The sequence below is a fragment of the Panthera uncia genome, chromosome D2, assembly GCF_023721935.1.
Source record: "Panthera uncia isolate 11264 chromosome D2, Puncia_PCG_1.0, whole genome shotgun sequence".
NCBI classification, from domain to species: Eukaryota; Metazoa; Chordata; class Mammalia; order Carnivora; family Felidae; genus Panthera; species Panthera uncia.
Window position 1 is genome coordinate 37,907,226 of NC_064818.1, and position 20,527 is coordinate 37,927,752.

Below are 20,527 nucleotides of genomic sequence, written 5' to 3' on the forward strand. Positions count from 1 at the left end.
GGGTAAGGTGCCCTCGGGGATAGGGTCCACCCTGTCCCAGAGCTGATGTGGAGGTGGGGCCAGCTACCCCGTGGCAGTGCTAAAATTACACATACACACACACATACACACACACTCACACGCAGATTCCCCTGCCAGGTGAGCAAAGAGGCTCAGTGCAGGAGGGGCCACACTGGAAACAACCAGACCACGAGAACTCAGGCCCAAGGAGCTCCCACTGCTCCAAGTTGCCTTCGAGGCCCCAGAACAACTGATTCTTCAGAGCCCAGAAAGAAGACTCAGGGGAAGAGGTGTCGAGTCTATAAAAGGAGAGAAGGGCCAGGAGGAAGAGAAAGAGCTGGAGTCCAGAGGGAAAGGCGCCCTGGGCCCACAGCCCATGCGGCACCCACAGCAGGTGATCACCGGGGTCTCCAGTGGGGGTGAGGTGACCTCCAGCGTTGCACAGCCTGTGAGTGGCAGGGCAGAGGGCAGACTCCCGACCCGGTCCGGCGCTAGGGGAAAGTCTGAAGCAAACACAGAGAGGGAGGGAGGAAGGGCGGCCACTTGCAGACAGCCCTCCCAGCACCTCCTGGAACCACCTGTCAGCACTGGGACCCCACCAAGCTCCCTGAGAGGGCCTCTCAGAGAGCCGCCATGCCACAGCACGTGGCAGGATGAGCCTCTATGCAGTCGCGAGCCCCAGTGTATCGGTGAGGGGTGTCCATGCCAGCGCTCTGTGTATGGGTGCTGGGCCCGGGGGCTGCACAGAGCCTCCTGCTCTATGCCCATCTCCACCAGCTTCAGTGGATCTGGGGCAGGGCCAGCCACAGGCGGCTCTGGATTTCTCAAAATGACAAGAACTGCCTGGAAAATCGAGAGAACCCTGCTGAAGGAAAAAGGCAACCACTCTTCTCTGTTCTGGAAAATGTCTTTCTGCTCCCCGGCTGCACGAGGAGGCAGCCACTGTCTCTCGTGAGCCAGCCAAGTGCAGAGTGAAAGAGGGTTCCGGCTAGGCAGCTCCAAGCTCTGGATTCGAGTCCTGCCTCTGCCTCTTGCCAGGGCAGCAAGAGCTTCAGGAAGTTTCTGAACCTCTCTGAGCCCCGGTTTCCCATCGCTCAAGTGGAAATAATGACATGTGTTGGGTGGGGAGTTGAGAAGGTTTAATGAGCTTGTGAATGCAAAGTGCTTTGGCCAGAGTTGGAACTCAGTCAATGGTAGACCTCACTACCCTCATCATCACTATATGGACACCTGCCTAAAATCTCAGATGTCCAAGCCTTTGTACTTTCTCCCCTATCTTGCCAACCTTGTAAAAACCGAGGAGAGCACCTGAAATCCAAAGTCACGCTCCCCCAAGTGAATATAAATGAGCCCACTCAGTCTCCTTCAGCAAACACAAGAAACGGACAGGAGCCAGGCTCTGTGTGGCAACGGATGGGGCTGCCCCGTCCCAGTCTGTCAGATTTTCCTGTATAGAATCTCGCTTAATCCTTCAACCAAAAAAAAAAAAAAAAAATCTTAATCTGTGAGTTAGGATCCACCAGTCTCTAGTGTGGAAAGGCCCAGAGAAGAGCAGACACTTTCTCAAGATCACACAGCGGGTATCTCCACCCCACTACTCCCAGCCCACCCCCCTCTGCCTCCTGGTCTCCAAGACTGCCACGCGCTGGCTCATGCCAGCACCAGTCCTGGGGGGATGTAACGGAAGACTGTGTGGTCTGGCAGGCAGGAAATGGCCAGGGGAGGTCATGTGGGACAGGGAGAGCCGCCCCTGGGCCTGGTGAAATCTGCCACACGTGTGATCCTGAATTACTGGCCTGGTCCCTGTCACCTTAGAGGGACCCAAAAGTTGACTCTGTCCTATAGAAGGCCAATGATTCTGTACAGGAAGCAAGCTTAAGAACGTCTGGCTGGAAGGCACCTGGCGGTAGCTGGACACTCACAGGAACGCCGGTTTGGGGCACCCGCTCCTTCCGGGCCTCAGTTTTCCCATCTGGAATCAGGGTGTGTGCATGTGTGTGTGTTGAGGGGAGGTGCTTTGGATGTGATAGACTTTAACGTCTGAGCCAAAGCTGACACTGTGGGAAGTGACAGGTCATTTTTGAGATGGGGCCAATGCACTGAGGAAGAAATGTTGCTGCTCTGGTAGCCCGCTGCCCTTTCCGCTGCATGGTCGCACATGCCCTCACACCTGCCCCGCCCTCCACTCCCCCACCGCAGTGACACAGCTAGAGCCAGCGCACAGAGAGCTGTGGGGTCTCCGCTTTCCACACTCCCACTCTTTCCCCCAAGAGAGGCCGTCCAGGCCACACAGGGGAGGGGGCATGCATCCAAGCCTGCACAATCACCACCTTGTCTTGGGGAGACAAAGGCCAGGCCCCAGGCCTTGGCGGCCAACTGCATGGATGGAAGGACAGATCACAGAGTTGCTGAACTTAGAAGTTTTTGAAATGTTAGTACCGTAATAGCTTAGATTCTTAGCGTCGTTAAAAGTCAGTATAACAATGTGTTAGAAACAGAGCAGCAGAGAATCTTCATTTTCAAGGACAACGATAGCAGCACATTGAAACACACACACACACACACACACACACACACACACACAAATGTGGATGAGTTCAAAATCACACAATTCACATATGGAACGATTATAGAACCTCAGACTCTTAACGTCTGACAACCAAGTGTCAGAATCATCCGTGTGGAAGCCTCGTTCTACAGGATAGTAAAACTCCGCAATCACGCGATCTAAGAGAGCTGTGTGACTGAACACCGCACAGTGTTAGCAGGCGGCCCCGGGAATGTTCATCTCCAAGTTTCATGGAATCTTGTCATCGTACACTCCTAGGACCTCAGAAGGACAATGGCAGTTGTCTCACCTGCAGAGGCCCTCCCCCTGCACCTGCCTGAGCTCCCCACCATTTCATACCTAGGCAAAGGTGCTTTTGTTCAGCTACACACCAGAATCACCTGGAGAGCTGAAAGAATGCCATGGCAAGGCCTACCCCAGATCTACTGAGTCAGAATGTCCAACATCAAATGTTTAAAAGATCCTCGGGGTGCCTGGGTGGCTCGGACGGTTAAGCGTCTGACTCTGGATTTCAGCTCAGGTCATGATCTCACAGTTCATGGGATCGAACCCCTTCACGGGCTCTACGCTGTCAGTACACGGCTTGGGATTCTCTCTCCCTCTCTCCCTCTCCTCCCTCCCCCACTTGAGCACGCTCTCTCTCTCTTGCTCAAAACAAATAAATAAACAAAGATTCTCAAGGTGATTCTAATGTGAAATTCCAGTGGAGGACCACTGATCTGGTCAACTTTCTTCCACACTACAGACGAGTAAACAGAATACAAGTAACTGGTCCAAGGACATGCAGCCATGGTCCCTACACCAAGGTCAAGCCCCTTGGCCTTCACTTGCTTCCTCCACGTGGATCCCCTTGTCTCCAGGGGCCCTGTTCCCAACTTGCTGTGTCTACCTCACAGACCCCCCGTTCCAGGGGTGTTCCCAATGGTCTCTGGAAACTGGGGTCTCCCAAGTGGGCCAGGATACAGTGCGACACCTGGAGGTTGCTAGGCTCACAAAACCAGCCCCTCCCTTCCCCCTACCCTCAAAGCCCTCCACCTTGTTTCAAAGCGGGGCTGGAGGGACACTTCGAAGATCATCAAGGTCAATCCCCAGCCTCCAGAAAGGCCTGTAATAAAGAAATACTACAGGCATAGGAAGTCAGAAGTCTGGGGTGCTCACTGTCACTGGCCTGTTGTATGGCCTTAGACAAGTCACCTGGCTATGTCAAAATGGTCTAAGGCAATAGCTGGACCAAGAACCTCTGGAAATCTCTTCCGGCTCTGCGTTTTGACCTCATGCAACATGGCTCCACATTTAAGGGCATGAGGGCCTTCATCATCCTGTGCTGGCTCATTCCCAATTAGTAAGTTCCTTCTTCTGTCCAACCTGAAACATTCCGGCCACCGTTTCACCCTTTGCCCTTCCGCATGAAGATAGAGACCATCTGGGCACAGATGCCCTTCACCTGCTCAGAGGAAATCCCCAGTCCTTGCACCCCGGCTGAGACGCACTCCCCCTCCCCTGTTGCAAGCATGGCCGGCCTTGCGGGCTCAGATGGGGGCTGTACTCCCAAGCAAACGAGGGTGGCCTCATCTGGGGCTGCCCGGAGGCACAGAAGCTGCCAGAGCCTCTCTGCCCATTCCCAGTTTTAATCTGATGTGCTCCCGTAAGAAGGAGTCCTGCTGGGCCAGAGCATTTCCTACAATGAGATGGGGCTTTCCACCCAAGAACCCCTATCAGGCTATGGGAAGGAGGCCCAAGAGGCAGCCTCACAAATGGGGAAATGGGAGCCCAGATAGTCCTCAGACCAAACTGTAACGTGCCTAAGGGTCACCTAAAAGCTTATGAAAAAAATGCCAATTTCTGATTCAGCCAGTCTGGGGGAGGGCCCAGGTTTATGCCTTTCTGGCAAGCTCCTGGTCATGCTCCTGCTGGCCCACGGACCACACTTTGAGAAGCAGGCTTGTAGATGTTAAAAAAATAAACATCTTTTTATTCCTAAGAGCCCCTTACTTCTGTTCAGCTTGGCTTTTGCAATTCCTTCCAACTTGTTGGCTCACGAGATCCACATAGCAGCTCTGAGGGGCAGACGGGATACCTATCACTGGGTCCACTGCGCAGAAGGGGAAACTGAGGTGTAGCCAAGAGCAAGGGGCTTGTTCAAGGGCACCCACCTCCTATGCTCCCTCCTCTAAACTCCTCCTCCCATTGTTGGTTAGAACCACATACCCTAGCAATGAGTGGCCTCACCCAACGACTCCTTGTATAGACCTACCACACAACTGTATAGACCTGGGGTAGAAGCCAGCTCCTCTGTCCTGAGGCCTCTCAGGGGTCCCTAGGGGCCTTCACTCAACTGTGCTGAACGACGGCGGGCTGAGGTGGTGGAACGGAGGCTTAGGAATCAGCAAGGCTACAGAGGGCACGTTCCTTGGGCTCAAATCCCAGCTATGCCCTTGGCTCCTGTGTGACCCTGGGGGAATTTCTTGATGTCTCTGAGGTCACTGATGATGTGCAAGGAGTCAGCACGGTCCCTGGCACATGGAAGGGGCTCAGCCTCTGTTAGCTCCCTGCCTTCCTTTCCTTCCCCACATTCCAGTTGAGTCTTGTTCATTTCTTCCTTCCTTCCTCACAAATTTATGGCAGCACGGCCTCTGAAGCAAGACTGCCTGGGACTTAACCTCTGCTGTGTGACCCTGGGCAAGTCACTTACCCCCTCTGGGCAATGGGGAAAATGGGCTCCCCAGCCCAGAGGGCTGTGGCAGGAAGTAGATGAGTCAACATGTGTAAAATGATTAGAGCAGCACCCGGACATAGTGAAGGCTCCCCGCACATGCAGCTACTGGCTTTAATGTCCCTCCATGTGACAGCCCCAGCTCTGCGGCAGGTACTATAGTCGGCAGAGGGGGATACGATGTCGAAGCAGCAGAAGCAGCTCACATTGCTGAGCGCTCACTGTGCACCAGGACTCCCTGGGCCCACTGGCCCCTGCCCCGAGATCATAATCAGAATACAAAATACTAAGCTGGACGTGTGAGGATCTTTGGGGGACACAAAGGAGGGAGTGACTGACAGATGAGAAGAGCTCAAAAGGCTTGTGGGAGGAGGGGAACCCTGGCCCGGTTTGAGCTTCGTGTTCCCCAGCAAGGGGCAGAGGGGCTCAGGCTTCCGTCCGCTTTGACTCCTTGTCATCATGCTCATGCCTTGGAAACACAGCCCCCTCCTCACCATCACCCCAACTTGTGGCATGAGAGACACCGGCTCCCATACAAAGCGTCCCTCCTTAGCCAAAGCCAGGGAAGCGCCAGGAGACAAGGCAGCGAGGAAAGCCTGGGGCAAGGGCGGGGGGCACGCTTTCTCCGCAGCCTGATCTCTGCCCAGGTCAGAGCACAGCAGGTGCATCGTGTGTCCTAGTGGATGGACCCATTCTTGTGGGCAGAGAGGGGCAGTGGGAAAGGCTGGGCCCCTGGAATTGGGCAGATTTGGCCTGATCCTAACCAGCTCTGAGACAAGTTCCTTAACCTCTCTGTGCTGCTTTCTTACGAAACAAAAGAAGGAAGAAAGGAAGTGAGGGAGAGACGAAGAGAGAGAAGAAGGGGGCAGACAGACTGCACAAACAGTCCAGGCTGGAGTGAGAATCCTGTCAGCCAGTGATGGAGGCGCTTGGTAAGCCAGGCAAGAGGGAGGTCTTATGTCTGCTGGCTCCCCACCCCACTCCGTGGGCATTCCTTCCCTGCCCCCACTGCCCCATTTCTCTGCAGCCCAAACCTGAGCATGGGGGGCCTGTGGGGAGAGAGCCCAGCTCCTACAGGCAGGCCAGGTCAGCCGTGCCAAGTCCCCAAAACCAAAGCCACGGGATGTAGGAGAGTCCAATGCAGTCTCGGTCCCCAGGTGTCACCCCAGACGTGGTAGGAAGGGACACTGCTGCTGTCCCAAATGTATCTCCAAGACCGGGCACAGAAGAGGGCAGGGGCCAGGGCAGCCCCCAGGCAGGCATGCAAGCCCCCAGAAGCCCACGTACCCTCGCTCACCTCTAACCATTCTGGCAAACATTCTATAAACGGCTGCTCGCTGGGTAGATGGGCAAACGGCCCGACTTTACAGTTTTCCAAGCATGTTTGCTTGCCTTGCCACCTGGATCTCACAGAGGCCCTGACACAGCTTTCTGGCTGGCCCAGTCATTCAGAGGCTCCAGCAGTGTGGGCTCAAGGGCAGGACAGACTCGGCCAAAGCTGAACAGCCACTGAGGGGCAGGCCTGGGACGGGAGCTCAGGGCTTCTGACCCCGATGCCCATGCGTGCCCCCTCTGCAGCCAAGCAGACACAGACCCTGCCTGGGGTCGGGCCCCCGGAAAGTAGGAGAGAGGGTTGTGTGAGGACCAGCCCGGGGCTGGGCAGGGCTCAGCAAGGCAGGGGGCACGGAGGGGCACAGGAGGATGCTCAAAGGAGAGGCTACATTTGGGCTGGGCTGGGAGAAGAAGATAGAGAAAACGAGAGTGAATTACCAGCCGAGGGCACGGCACAGGCAGAGTCCCGGGGCCTGGGAAGGCTCGGCAGAGCTCAAACGGCAAACGGACGGGGACTGCCTCCCAGAGCCGCACTGGGGCCACATTCCAGGACTGGGGCAGAGCAGAGCCCGCATAATGAGGGGAACTGTCTGTCCTCTGGGAACTAGACAGAGAGGCAGTACAGGTTGAGAGGCCACTGAAGGCCTGCGGTGGGGAGCTGGTCATGAAAAGTGGGGCTCAGAGAGAAGAGCCTAAGGGTCTAGGATGGCTGGGGAGGTGCGTGAGGGAGGAGGGTTCAGGCTGGGCTCTGAAGGAGGGTACGAGGGAAGAGATTAGGGAAGGGCACTGCTGCAGGGTCAGGGAGGGGGGAACGGCATGAGCAAAGGCAGAGGCTGAGAGTCCCAGGTGCGCATGTGGACATGCAGGTGTGGGTGTGCACCTGTGTGTGTGGTTAAGCGGCCTGGCAGGGGTGAGGCGGGGAAAAGGAAAGAGGAAGGTTCGGCGCCTGTTTCGTCTCAGGCTGCTTCTCATCTACCTCACACCCACCCTGTAAAGCCGGGCTCTTTACAAATGAGGGCAGATAAGGCCCAGGAGGCCCAGCGATGTCCCAGGTAACACTACCAAGAGCTGTCATTTACTGGACGCCAAGCTCTGTATCAGTTACTTTGCCCACACATTTCCCACAAACACCCCACAAGGCGAGTGGGCCCATTTTACAGATGCCTGGGTGCAGGTGTGCAGTGTGCACAAGGACCCGCGGCCGGGAAAGGGCAGAAGTGTGGTCCGAGCCCAGCTCTGTGAAATTCCACTGCCCTGCACTCTCCCGTCCTCAAGGAGCGTGAGGGGGTCGAGGGATGACCTCGTCAGAACCTTCACAGGGCCTGGAGAACCACCCTGAGCTACCCCAAGAGGAAAACAACTGTATGTGAGGTGCAGGCCAAGAGCCTGGCACACAGGAGGCCATGGGCAGGTGAGGAATTAATGAGTGAGTAAATGGGGTCCTTTGGGCGTTGGGAGGAGAGAGGTCCCTTTGAGCTTGGAGGATAGGAAAAATCAGAGAAGGCTGCCTGGAGAAAGCGACACTGGGGAGCTATTTCGTCCAAGGATGCAACTGCTTGGCTCCAGGCCTCCATCTATTAAGCCCTGCAGGTGGTTCAAGGACCACAGCAGGTCCTGGCTCCCAGTTCTGCCAGCATCCCTGCCCCTCCAGCCCAGGGGCAGAGGATTGAGAAGGTAAGGCCAACTGACATGGCACGATTGCTGGGGGCTCCGAGTCACCATCTGTGGTCCACTTAAAAGGAGAACTGACAGCTGAGGATGTGAAACCAGCCCCCTGGACTCTTTCCTGCCAGGCCCGGGACAGCAGGAAGGATGTACAAGTGGCTGCCCAGGGAGCCCCCACGCCCTGCACCCCACCCCTCCATCCCTCCCCACCCCCCGCAGCTGCTCCCACTTGTCTGTGCCAGGGCCAGCAGTCGGCTGCCTGGGCCAGAGGGGAGTTGACAGCCCACAGGAGGCCTTGGGCACCTTCCGGCCAGCCCCAGTGACCTCCTCCTGGAGCTCCTACTTGGGCCAAATGGAGCTTCCAGGACCCAGTCCCTGCCTTCCTGCCCCTCAAGCAAACCTGGGTAACCCAAAGTCATAAGAGCCTGCCCCCGCCCCCATCCAAAGGCTCCTGAGAAAGCGCACGCGTGACGATCACACGACCCCAGAGGCAGCCCCCTCTGTGGGACCAGGGTGGGATGGGGGGACAGGGTCCCCCCTGATAAGCCCACAGCCCTGAAGCACTTTCTCAGACCTCTGGAATGTCTTAAAATGGTCTGAAACAGCCGAGCTGAGGCTTAACAATAACAATGGTCAATAACACAACCACAACCACTAACACGGTGCATGCGAGGTGCCAGGCTCTCTGTGCAGCAATTCGGATAAAAGTAACTCATTTATCCTCACAACATCCCACAATCTTCATCTTACAGAGGAGGAAACTGAGACCCAGAGACATCCCGTTAATTTTCCCACAGACGCGCAGCTAACGCAAAACAGTGCTAGGGGTTCAACCCAGGGGCACTGGGGTCGGGACCTGTGCTCGGAACTACCATGCCGCAAGGAAGGGGACTCAGAAGGCTACCACACTGGGTCTGGGGTCCTTCTCCAACATCAGCACCTGTGCCAGTCGGGAGCCCCAACACCATCCCCCACCCACACCCATCCCGGCTAACATTCCCCGAACGCTTGAGACATTCCGGGTCCTGTGCCAAGCGCTGGAACATCACAGCCCAAGCCCCTTGGCCGCTCAGCCAGCCCCAGCGTTTGGCAGGAACGCTGCGATACCTGTTATGTGCACACGCAGGCCAGCAGCTGTGGGCCAGCCCTTCCTCGCTGGAGTCACAGAATGACAGTCTTGCCTTCCTCCTTACTTTCTTCCTTCCTCACTCTATTGATCTGTCATAGCATGTAATCCTGGCCCTGTGCTGGAAAACCTCAGTTTCCCCACCAGCACACTAATGGTCTTGAGCCCAAGGATCTGCAGGGAAAATCCTGCATACCTTCCGTCCCTCTCTGCCTGTCCCCTCTGGGCCCAGAGGAAATCCAGGCTTGCAGTGAGGTCAGGGCTGGAATGGGGGGCTGGAAACCCCAGGTGGAGATCAGACATAGGCTGGTGGCCACAGCCCTCCCTGCCTCCTTCAGAACCCCATGGACACCAGTCTGCTCGGGCCTGGGGAGCAGTCCAAGATCTAGGGTCCAGGAGCTGTAGAGATCGGAGTGGGGGAGAAGGGGGCCTTGACCAACCTTCCCCTTTCCCTTGCCTCTTGTCCCTCACTCGAGCGAGACCCTGAAACTATTCACATCCCGCCTCTAAGGTTTCAGCTATCCTAGGATCGATTCTCTCCCTGCTCTATTTTTCTTCTTCTTTTGCAATCTCCAAGTAACCCGAGCTGCCAGATGGGTGGGGGCGATGATTGTTTTCTGTCTGACATCTGGATTTCATTAGCAGCCCTGGGCATGCTGACTCAGGAACAGCAGCTCCCCTGGGCTCAGGCCCTCCCCAGACCCCTCATGGCGCCTGGTCCTTCACCGGACATGGGAGGCACAGGTGATGGCACCCCTCGGGCCTCCCCCAAAGGTATAAGCAGCCCTCCACCCCCACAAGAACATTGTGGGAGTGACAGAGCCTGAGAGCTTGGAGAATTTCTGCTCATAGCTCAGTGCCTGATGGGAGGCTGCCAGGCCGAGTGTGGCCGGGCCTGACCGCCATGAAGTGTGGACAGAGGGCTTAGAGATAGGACACTGGGTCCTGGCCGTACTGCCCTCATCGACACCCCAGCCTCCGTTCATACAGAGATGCTGAGTGGGCCATCAAGGCAGGGAGTCCTGCACTGGCCCCAAATCGCAGATACACTTTGGAGAGGAGGAATGGTGGCCTAGAGTAGTCACCATGCCCCAGAGATGATACTTTCTAACAGTGTCTGGAATTTTCCCCCCCACCTCCAACCTTTGCTCACCCTCCCTTGTCTAATATCTGGTCTTATCATCTGTCCACGTTACTGGACTGGTTTTGTTTACAGTCTTGCTTCCTCCAGCCCGGCCTCCAACCTGCCACCAGTGAGCTTTCAAAATGCCAATCCGAGCATGTCACCTAAACCGTTGGATGGCTTCTCCCTGCCCTCCAGATAAAGTCCAAGTTTGTGCAGCTTGGCACACAGGCCCTTCACCACCTGCTGTGGCCACACCTCCCTCTCCTCCCCGCAGGCACCCAGAGCCCCAGCCATAGCCAAGGGCTCGCGGTTCCCGGAAAGCATACCCTCGTTATTTACACGCTTGCTTGGAAGCCTTCCCCACCCCAGTTCTAGACTCCTCCTCTCTGAGGTTTCACATGAAACCCCAGGCTGAGCTGGTCCTTCGCTGCAAACCTCAACCATGGCCCTGGTCACCCTGAACAGCCAATAGTGTTTCTGTCTATCCCACTGAGGACAGAGATAGGGCCTTATCTACAACTGGTCTGGCATACAGGAGCAGCTTAGAAAGGGTCAGGCAACTGAAGTGTGGCCAGGGCCCAGCTCCATCCTGGACAGACTATATGTCCTGGGCAGAGGTGGCATCGAGCCAAGCCCCTACTACAAACACACATACTCACGCAGGTTCATGTGCAGCTGGCTCGGAGCAAAATGCTACCACTCACAGCCTGCCACGCTGGTGTGCAGAAGCCAACAGGAGACGCACAGATAACCCTGCAGGTGGGCCCAGCAGACAGCAACCGTGCCTCTCGTACAGCCAGCTGGGATTTTTGCTGGCACCACAGCTGCAGCCCTAACCCACTCTGGCCTCCCTGACAGACTCCCTGGGGCTGGGCCAGCAGTGCGATCTTCCACACACAACAACGTGGCCAGACCAGGCCTATTATGGCCTCTGCTCACCTCATCCTTGTCCCTCCTTATTTCCAGTAACCCATCTTTTTAAAGAACCCCAACTTTCTGAGAGCGTGGAGATCAAAGTCTGGACGTTAAGGCCGATAGATCATAGAACCTAATTTAAAAAGCATGGGCTCTGGCATGAAGAAGGCCTGAGTTCCAATTCTATCTTTGCTGTTTACTAGCTATGTGACTTTTGACAAGTCATTGGACTGCTCTGGGCCTCAGTTTTATCATCTGGCAATTGACCAGATAGAGTTTTGGAGAGAATTAAGTGAGTTAATACATACTGCACATCTAGCTCAGTGGTCAACTCAATGCTTACAGACTATTATCATTGCTGTTAATGTTGTTGTTGCCCTTGAACTGGAGGCCTGGCACAGGGCCGAAACAGCAGCAGGGGCAGGTTTTTCAAGAACCAAATGGCAGACCTTCTTGACTCCTGGACCTTCCAGGGCCAGTGCTGACACTGGCTGGAGAGGGACCCTGGCGCAGGCACAGCCCCACCCCACAAAGAGGGGCTGCCCTTCAGCATCACTGGTAATTGGTTTCCAGCACCTTCCGCATCTGCTTCAGGGGGCTCCCAGTCTTCCTGTAGTGCCTAATCCCCCTCACACTGTCCCTGGGACATATGAGAAGCCCCATCTGTCCGATGGCTGAACTGGACACCTCTCTCCACCCTTAAGGTTGGAAAAGAATCAATTAACAGAGTACCAGTTTCCTGTACTCAGTAGCGTGTCCTGGGCTCAGCTCTGCCCTGGACAGATTATGTGTCCTGGGCACAGAAGGGGCACTAGGCCAAGCCCCCACCACAAACACACATACCCACGCAAGCTCACGTGCAGTTGGCTCAGACAAAGTACTGCCATTCAGGTCTCTGCAGCCTGCCACACTGGCTTGCAGAAGCCAACATGAGATGCACAGATAACCCTGCAGCTGGGCCCAGCAGGCAGCAACCATGCCTCTTGCACAACCAGCTGGGATTTTTGCTGCCATAGAGCTGGCAGCCCCTACCCATCCCGGCCTTCCTGAGTGCACCAGGGGCCTCAGAGTATCTCCTGTTCCTGTCCCACCACCCAGGCCATTGGCAATGAATGCCTTAACCACACTCTCACTGCTGTCTCACTCGGAGACCAGAGCTCCACAGGCGGCTTCAGGACCTGGTCAGGGTTGCCTAGAATTCTCCACATTCTGCTCCCAGTTGGACCATTTAAGATCTTAAAAGCATTCAGGTCACTTAAAAATCATTCCACAAAAGGAGAGGAGAGAAAGGAGCAGAAAAAAATATTTGAAGAAATAATAGCTGAAAACTTCCCAAGTCAGTGAAAAACTTTAAGCAACACATCCAAGCAGCTCAATAGACTCCAAGTGAACACGAAGAGATCCACAAATAGACACATCATAGTAAAACTGCTGAAAACTAAAACAAGGAGAAGATGTTGAAAGCTGCAAGAGGAAAATGACATGTCATTTACAATGGAATTCTAACAATGTTAACAACTGACTTCTCATCAGAAATGATGGTGGCCAGAGGGCAGTGGGGTAACAGTCAGTGTGGTCAAAGATTAAGAAAACAAAACAAAAAAACCCAAAAAACAAAAACAAAAAAACGCTGTCAGCCAAGAATTCTATACCCTGCAAAGATATCTTTTAAAAAAATGAAAGGGAGATAAAGACATTCCCAGATAAACAAAAACACAGAATTCATTGCTGACACACACTTTCAAGAAATACTATAGGAAGTTCTTCAAGCTGAAAGCCAATGACCCCAGACATAATTCAAATACACATTAAATAAACAGGAGTTCTAGTAAGATGATTATATAATTATAAAAGATAGCACATATGCATATTTCTTGTCCTTTCTTCTCTGATTTAAAAAGCAGATGTAGGGGCACGTAGGTAACTTAGTTGGCTAAGCCGTCTGACTTTGGCTCAGGTCATGATCTTGCAGTTCGTGAGTTTAAGCCTGGCATCAGGTTCTGTGCTGACAGTTTGGAACCTGGAGCCTACTTCAGATTCTGTGTCTCCTTCTCCCTCTGCCCCTCCCCCACTCACGCTTTGTCTCTGTCTCTCAAAAATAAACATTTTAAAAAATAATAAAAAGCAAATGTAGAAAACAGTATGTATGTAATGTATTACTTGTGTTATAATATATAGAAATGTAAGATATTTGCCACTAATAGCACAGAGAAGGCAGGTAGAAGCAAATCTGTCTTGGGCCAAGGAAATTACTCTAGGTGATAAACTGAGTCCACAGGAACAAATGAAGAGATCTAGAAACTGGAAATAAAAAGCTACCATAACAAAAACTGTGAACGTACAATTGTTCTCTTTTCTTCTTCCAGCTTCTCTAAGACACAGAAAATAATATAAAGGAAGAATTATAACAAGTATCATTTAATTACAACACACATAGATGTAACATGTAGAACAATAATGCCACAAACATCAGAAAAAGAGAACAGAGCTATAAAGGAGTGATATTTCTATATCTTATTGGAATTAAGTTGGTATAAATCTGAAGCAGATTTTATAGGTTAAGATATGTAAAATAAGCCTGAGAGCAGCTTTAAAAAAAAGTGAAAAAAATCATTAAAGAAATTAAAAAGTGTACATTAGAAAAGTATCACTTAATGCAAAAGGAAGCAGTACAGGAGAAACAGAGGAACAGAGAAGACATGAGTAATTCAGAAAACAAAAAGTAAGATAGCAGACCTAAATCTGACTATATCAATAATCACATATATAAAAAAGAGCATTAATTGTTGATAATATGAATGGATCAAACAATCCAAACAAAAGGCAGGGATTTTCAGAGTGCATATAAAAAGTAAACCAAGATCCAACTGCATGCTGTCTACCGGAGACACAACTTAGATCTAAAGATATGAATATAATTTAGATCTAAAGGTATGAACATATCTTCATATGAAGATATGAAGTAAAATGATGGACAAAGATCTATCGTGTACACAGTAACCATAAGGAAGCTGGTTATACTAACATCAGACAAATTTGACTTTATTATTTTTTTTTAATTTTTTTTTAACGTTTATTTATTTTTGAGACAGAGGGAGACAGAGCATGAACGAGGGAGGGGCAGAGAGAGAGGAGACACAGAATCGGAAACAGGCTCCAGGCTCTGAGCTGTCAGCACAGAGCCCAACGTGGGGCTCGAACTCACGGACCGCGAGATTGTGACCTGAGCTGAAGTCGGACGCTTAACTGACTGAGCCACCCAGGCGCCCCCAGACAAATTTGACTTTAAAGCAAAAAATGTTGGGGCGTCCGGGTGGCTCAGTCAGTTTAGCGCCCAACTTTGGCTCAGGTCATGATCTCGCAGTTCATGGGTTCAAGCCCCGCATTGGGCTCTGTGCTGACAGCTCAGAGCCTGGAGCCTGCTTCAGATTCTGTGTGTATGTGTGTGTGTGTCTCTCTCTCTGCCCCTCCCCCACTTGCGCTCTGCCTCTATCTCTCTCTCAAAAAGTGAATAAACATTAAAAAAAAAACTTTTTTAAACAAAAAATGTGACTAGAGATAAACAGGGACACTTTATCATGATAAAAGGATCAATTCATCAGAAATTGATAGACACAGATGTAGCTAACAAGGGAGCACCAAAATACATGCGATAAAAACGGGCAGAATTGAAGAAAAAAATAGTCAATTCAACAATAATAGAGATTCCAATACTCCTATACTTACAATAATGGATACAAGAATGAGGTAGAACATTAGCAAGGGGACAGAAGACATGAAGAACACCACACCAACTAGACCTAACAGACACCTACAGAACACGCCAACAAACAACGGCAGGACTCATTCCCTTCTCAAGTGCCCATGAACTGTTCTCCAGGACAGCCCAAAGGCTATGAAACAAACCGCAACAAATTTAGAAGCACTGAAATAACACAAGGTGTTATTTAACCACAATGGAATAAAACGAGAAATCATTTTTAAAAGATACTTGGGACACTCGCAAATAATGTGGATATTAGACATCACACTTCTAAACGACCAGTGGGTCACAGAAGAAATCACAAGGGAAATCAGAAAATACTCTGTGATGAATGAAAATGAAGACACAACATACAAAATTATGAGATGCAGCTCAGAGGAAAATTTGGACCTATGAACACCAATATTAAAAACAGAAGAGGGGCTCCTGGGTGGCTCAGTCGGTTAAGCATCTGACTCTTAATTTCAGCTCAGGTCATGATCTCATGATTTGTGAGATTCAGTCCCACATCAGGCTCTGTGCTGATAGCACAGAGCCTGCTTGTGATTCTCTCTCTCCTCTCTCTCTGCCCCTCCCCCGCTCACACGGGCACATGCACTTCTATTTTACAAATAGAAGAAAGAGGGGTGCCTGGGTGGCTCATTTGGTTGAGCATCCAACTCTTGGTTTCAGCCCAGGTCACAATCTGGGCATGGGATCGAGCCCTGCATTGGGCTCCGTGCTGAGTGTGGAGCCTGCTCGAGATTCTCTTTCTCTCTCCCTCTGTCTCTCTGCCCGACTCATGCTCTCTCTCTAAAATAAAATAAAATAAAATAAAATAAAATAAAATAATTTAAATAAAATAAATAAAAATAGAAGAAAGATGTAAAATCAGTAACCTAACTTTCCATCTTACAAAACTGGACAAAGAGCAGACTAAACCTGAAATAAGCTGAAGGAAGGAAATAATAAAAATTAGAATGAAAAATTGAAAGCAAAGACTCAGATATTTGCACACCCATGTTCATAGCAGCATTATTCACAATAGCTGAAAGATGGAAGCAATCCAGGATAGATAAATAGACAAACAAAATGTGGTCTACACACACACACACACACACACACACACACACACACTCACACACACACGCACACACACACACACATATTATTTGGCCTTTAAAAGAAAGGAAATTTTGAAACTTGCTACAACATGAATGAACCTTGAGGACATTATGCTAAGTGAAATAAACCAATCGCAAAAGGACAAATACTGTGTGATCCCACTTATGTGAGGTACCTAGAGTAGTCAAAATCATAGGAACAGAATGTAGCACGGTAGTTGCCAGGGAATAGGGGAAGGAAGGAAGTGGGGGGAGATTATTGCTTAATGGGTACAGAGTTTCACAAAATAAAGAGAGTTCCACGGATGGATGGTGGTGATGGTTGCCCAACAGGTGAATATACAAGTGACCCTTGCACAGTGTGGGGGCTGAGGTGCCAACCACCAAAATAGTCACAAATATGTGTATAACTCTTGACTCTCCCCAAACTTAACTACTAATAAATAGCCTTATCAATAACATAGTCAACCTATATTTTGTATGTTACATGCATTCTATACTGTATATAATCAAGTTTGCTAGAGAAAAGAAACTGTCATTAAGAAAATCATAAGGAAGAGAAAATACATTTACTGTACTGTATGGTTTTTACTGAAAAAAATCCATGTATAAATGGACCCACACAGTTCAAACCAATGTTGTCCAAGGGTCAACTGTATTTCATGCCACTGAATTGTACATGTAAAAATAGTTAAGATGGTAAATTTTATGTTGTATTTATTTTACCACAATTTTTTAAAAGATTACAGGGGAAAGTAATGTAATAGAGAACAGAAAAAACAGTACAGGCAATCAACTAAACCAAAAGTTGGTCTTTTGAAAAGTTTAACATAACTGACAAACACGTAGCTAGATTGGCCAAGAAAAAAAAAAAAAGACAGAAAAAGAGAGAGAAGGCTCAAATTACATGAATCAGAAACAAAAGAGGGGGACATTATAACCAACTTTAGAGAAATGAACAGGATTATAAGAGAATATTATGAACAGGTGTATGCCAGTAAATTCAATAACTTAGATGAAATAAACAAATTCTATAAAGAAACAAACTACAGAAACTGACTCAAGAAGAAATAGAAAACCCAAATAGACTTATGACACACACAAAAAGACTGAATTCATAATTTTAAAAATCTGCCCACAAAAGAAAGCCCAAGCTCAGATGGCTTCACAGGTGAGTTCTACCAGACACTAAAGAAGAGTTAATATTAATTCTTCACAAGCTCTTCCAGAAAATAGAACAAGATGGAACACTTCCCAAATCATGGAACTGATAAATGCTATTACATGGATGAACCTTGAAAGCAATATGCTAAATGAAAGAATCCAGTGACAAACAACCACACATTATATGATTCTCTCTGTGTGAAATGTCCAGCATAAGCAAATCCTTAGAGATAAAAAGTAGATTATTGGTTGCTAGGGGTTGGGGAATCAGGAGGTATGATAGCTAAAGAGTATGAGGTTACTATTTGAGATGACAAAAATGATGTAGAGGGGCACCTGGGTGGCTCAGTCGGCTAACATCCAACTCCTGATTTTGGCTCAGGTTATGATCTCACCGTTAGTGAGTTTGAACCCTGCATGGGCTCTGCGCTGACAGAGCAGAGACTGCTTGAGTTTCCCTCTCGGTCTCTGCCCCTCCCCCATCTGAACTCTCTCTGTCTCTCTCAAACTAAATAAATAAACTTTAAAAAATGTTCTCTAATTGGGGTGCCTGGCTGACTCACTTGGTAGAACACGTGACTCTTGATCTTGGGTTCCTGAGTTTGAGCCCTACATTAGGGGTAGAGATTACTTTAAAAAATACGACCTTTTAAAAAAATATTCTATAACTGCTTGTGGCAATGGTTGCACGGCTCTGTGAATATACTAAAAATTACTGACTTGTCCACTTTCAATGGGTCAATTATAGGGTATGTGAATTATATCTCACTAAGGGTGTTACCAAAACAAGCATTCCCATTCCACTTTTAAATATTTTATATATGCTGAACTCATAGTATCCCATGTGACAAAAGCCTTGTCCACCCATTCCGCCATTCCAGAAGACCTGTACTGAGCACCTGTGTGTGATATCTCGGGCCAGCATGGCGGTAGAGAGATGAATCTAGCCCAGCACCTGCCCCTGGAGCTTGTGGTCAGGTGAGGGATGGGAAGCATCTAATTATATTCCAGCCTGCCAAAATACCTAGTACCTTGCCAAATACCTCACCTGGTACCTCTCCACTGTGACCCGAGGGAGAAAAAAAAAAAAATAATGCTAACCAACATTTATTGAGCGCTTACTGTGTGCCAGACATTGTGCTAAGCACTTTCCATGGATTAGTTCCTTGAATCTGCACAACAATCCTATGAGTTAGTGTCCTCATCAGCTTCACTTTACAGATGATAAAACTCTCATGAAAGGTAGAGGGAGGTCCTCAGGCCCGCAGGAGTCTCTGATAGAATCCGGTTTGAGAAGGAGCTGGAAGAGGGCCTTGACCCGCTCAAGAGGGAAACTGAGGCCCCACAGGGCCTGGGCATCTCAGCCTGGGTTGGAATGAATGCTCAAGAAAGCAAAGAGCACTGAAGTCCCAAGACTGGGGTTCTCACGTATATTTTGCCCTCTCCTCAGCACTTCACCTCTTTGAGACTCTGTTTGTCCAGCTGTAAAATGGGTACTCCCACTAAACTGTAAGATGCAGTACTCCCACTTCTGCAGGCAGAGTTCAGAGCCCTGCACAGGCTAAGTGAATATACTGTGCAATCCAGATAAAGGAATATAGAGGAAGAACCAGGTTTTTCACTGTGCTGGAAATCGAGAGGCACTGACATTGAGGTCAGGGACACTCTGCCCCCTCGTTAGAAGAGTTCTGGTGCCTTCTGGAGAGAGGGTTGGGCATGCACACGCGTGTGCACACACACACGTTCCTCCACCTCTGCCTCATCATCCCTTGCCTTTGGATAGTGGTCACCCTTCTTCCACCAACCCGCCAACCCCACTCAAGCCCTCTTCCTGGAAGCTTTCCCAGGCTTCCAGCTCAGCACAGGCACACGCGCGAGCCCCAAGAACCCCTGTTGGGGTCTGAATGTCACCTGCCTGCCGGGGTGAAAATTCCAGCTCCTCCGCTGACTGGCTCAATGATCCTGTGTGAGTGCCTGACTCACACAAAGCATCACGTAACATGAGGCTAATGAGAGACCTGACATGCCAGGTAGTTGTGAGCAAAGGCTATAGGCAGGAGATGATGAGGTATGGTGAGTGACTGAGAGTGCTCTCACAGGGGCGCAGCTGGGGAAGTTACGAGGGGCCGCTGCCTGGGTGGGCCATGGGCATATCCTTGAGGAGCAACCAGATTCTTAGCTGCCTGTTTGCCCCTGGACCCATCCAGAGAACCTCTAGGGAGTAGGGGCCTTACCCTCTGCTGAGATCCCCTCGTGCCAAGGGCCCCTGGCTTACTGTGTACGCTGAGGCAGACGGGGCCCATTGGAGGGTGGGTCTGGAGGACAGCCGTCATGGGCCGGCCCCCATCCACAAGGTCTGGGGTGGGCCTCTCTTAACCAGGGGTGGGGGGAGGAGGAGATCACTGGTATCCACAAATCACTGGGGATTTTACTAAAATGCAGTTATGTGAGGGGGGGCACCTGGGTGACTCAGTTGGTTGAGCGTCTGACTTCGGCCCAGAGCCTGGAGCCTGCTTCGGATTCTGTGCCTCCCTCTCTCTCTGCCTCTGCCTCTCTCTCTCTCTCTGCCTCTCTCTCTCTAACTCAAAAATAAATAAACATTAAAAACATTTTTTTCATAAAAAAAAAAAAGATTCTGCATTTCTAACAAGCTCCCAGGCGACACTGATGTGGCTATGCCTGGCCACACTTTGCACAGCAAGGACCTAACGCGGGGCACGGCTGTTTCTGAGAAGAGGAGGAAGCAACAAGCCCGTCTCGGCCTCCCACTGGTCTGAAGGCACCCAGCCCCACCCAGCCACTCCCCAGGCTTCCAACATCTGGAGGGTAAGACTGCATGGATTTTCTGAGTTTCCAGGATCCCATTTCCATTACATATGTAAAATTAAAGTAAAAATACACATTATGAAAACATTAGAAAGTACGAAAAATAATAGGAAAAAAAATCACGGACCATCTTGTAACGTATTTAAAACAACGCTAACCTCTCTCCCCAAGATGCCAAAGCCATGTCGGTCAGAGAGTCCAAGGTCGTCTCATGAGTGGGATCTG

At 50.4% G+C, this 20,527-nt stretch overlaps 1 protein-coding gene across 1 annotated transcript in view; it reads right to left on the reverse strand.

The window, feature by feature from the left end:
• ZCCHC24 (zinc finger CCHC-type containing 24) overlaps positions 1–20,527 on the reverse strand; it is a 63,307-nt gene that overhangs the window by 29,615 nt on the left and 13,165 nt on the right. The window lies entirely within an intron of this gene.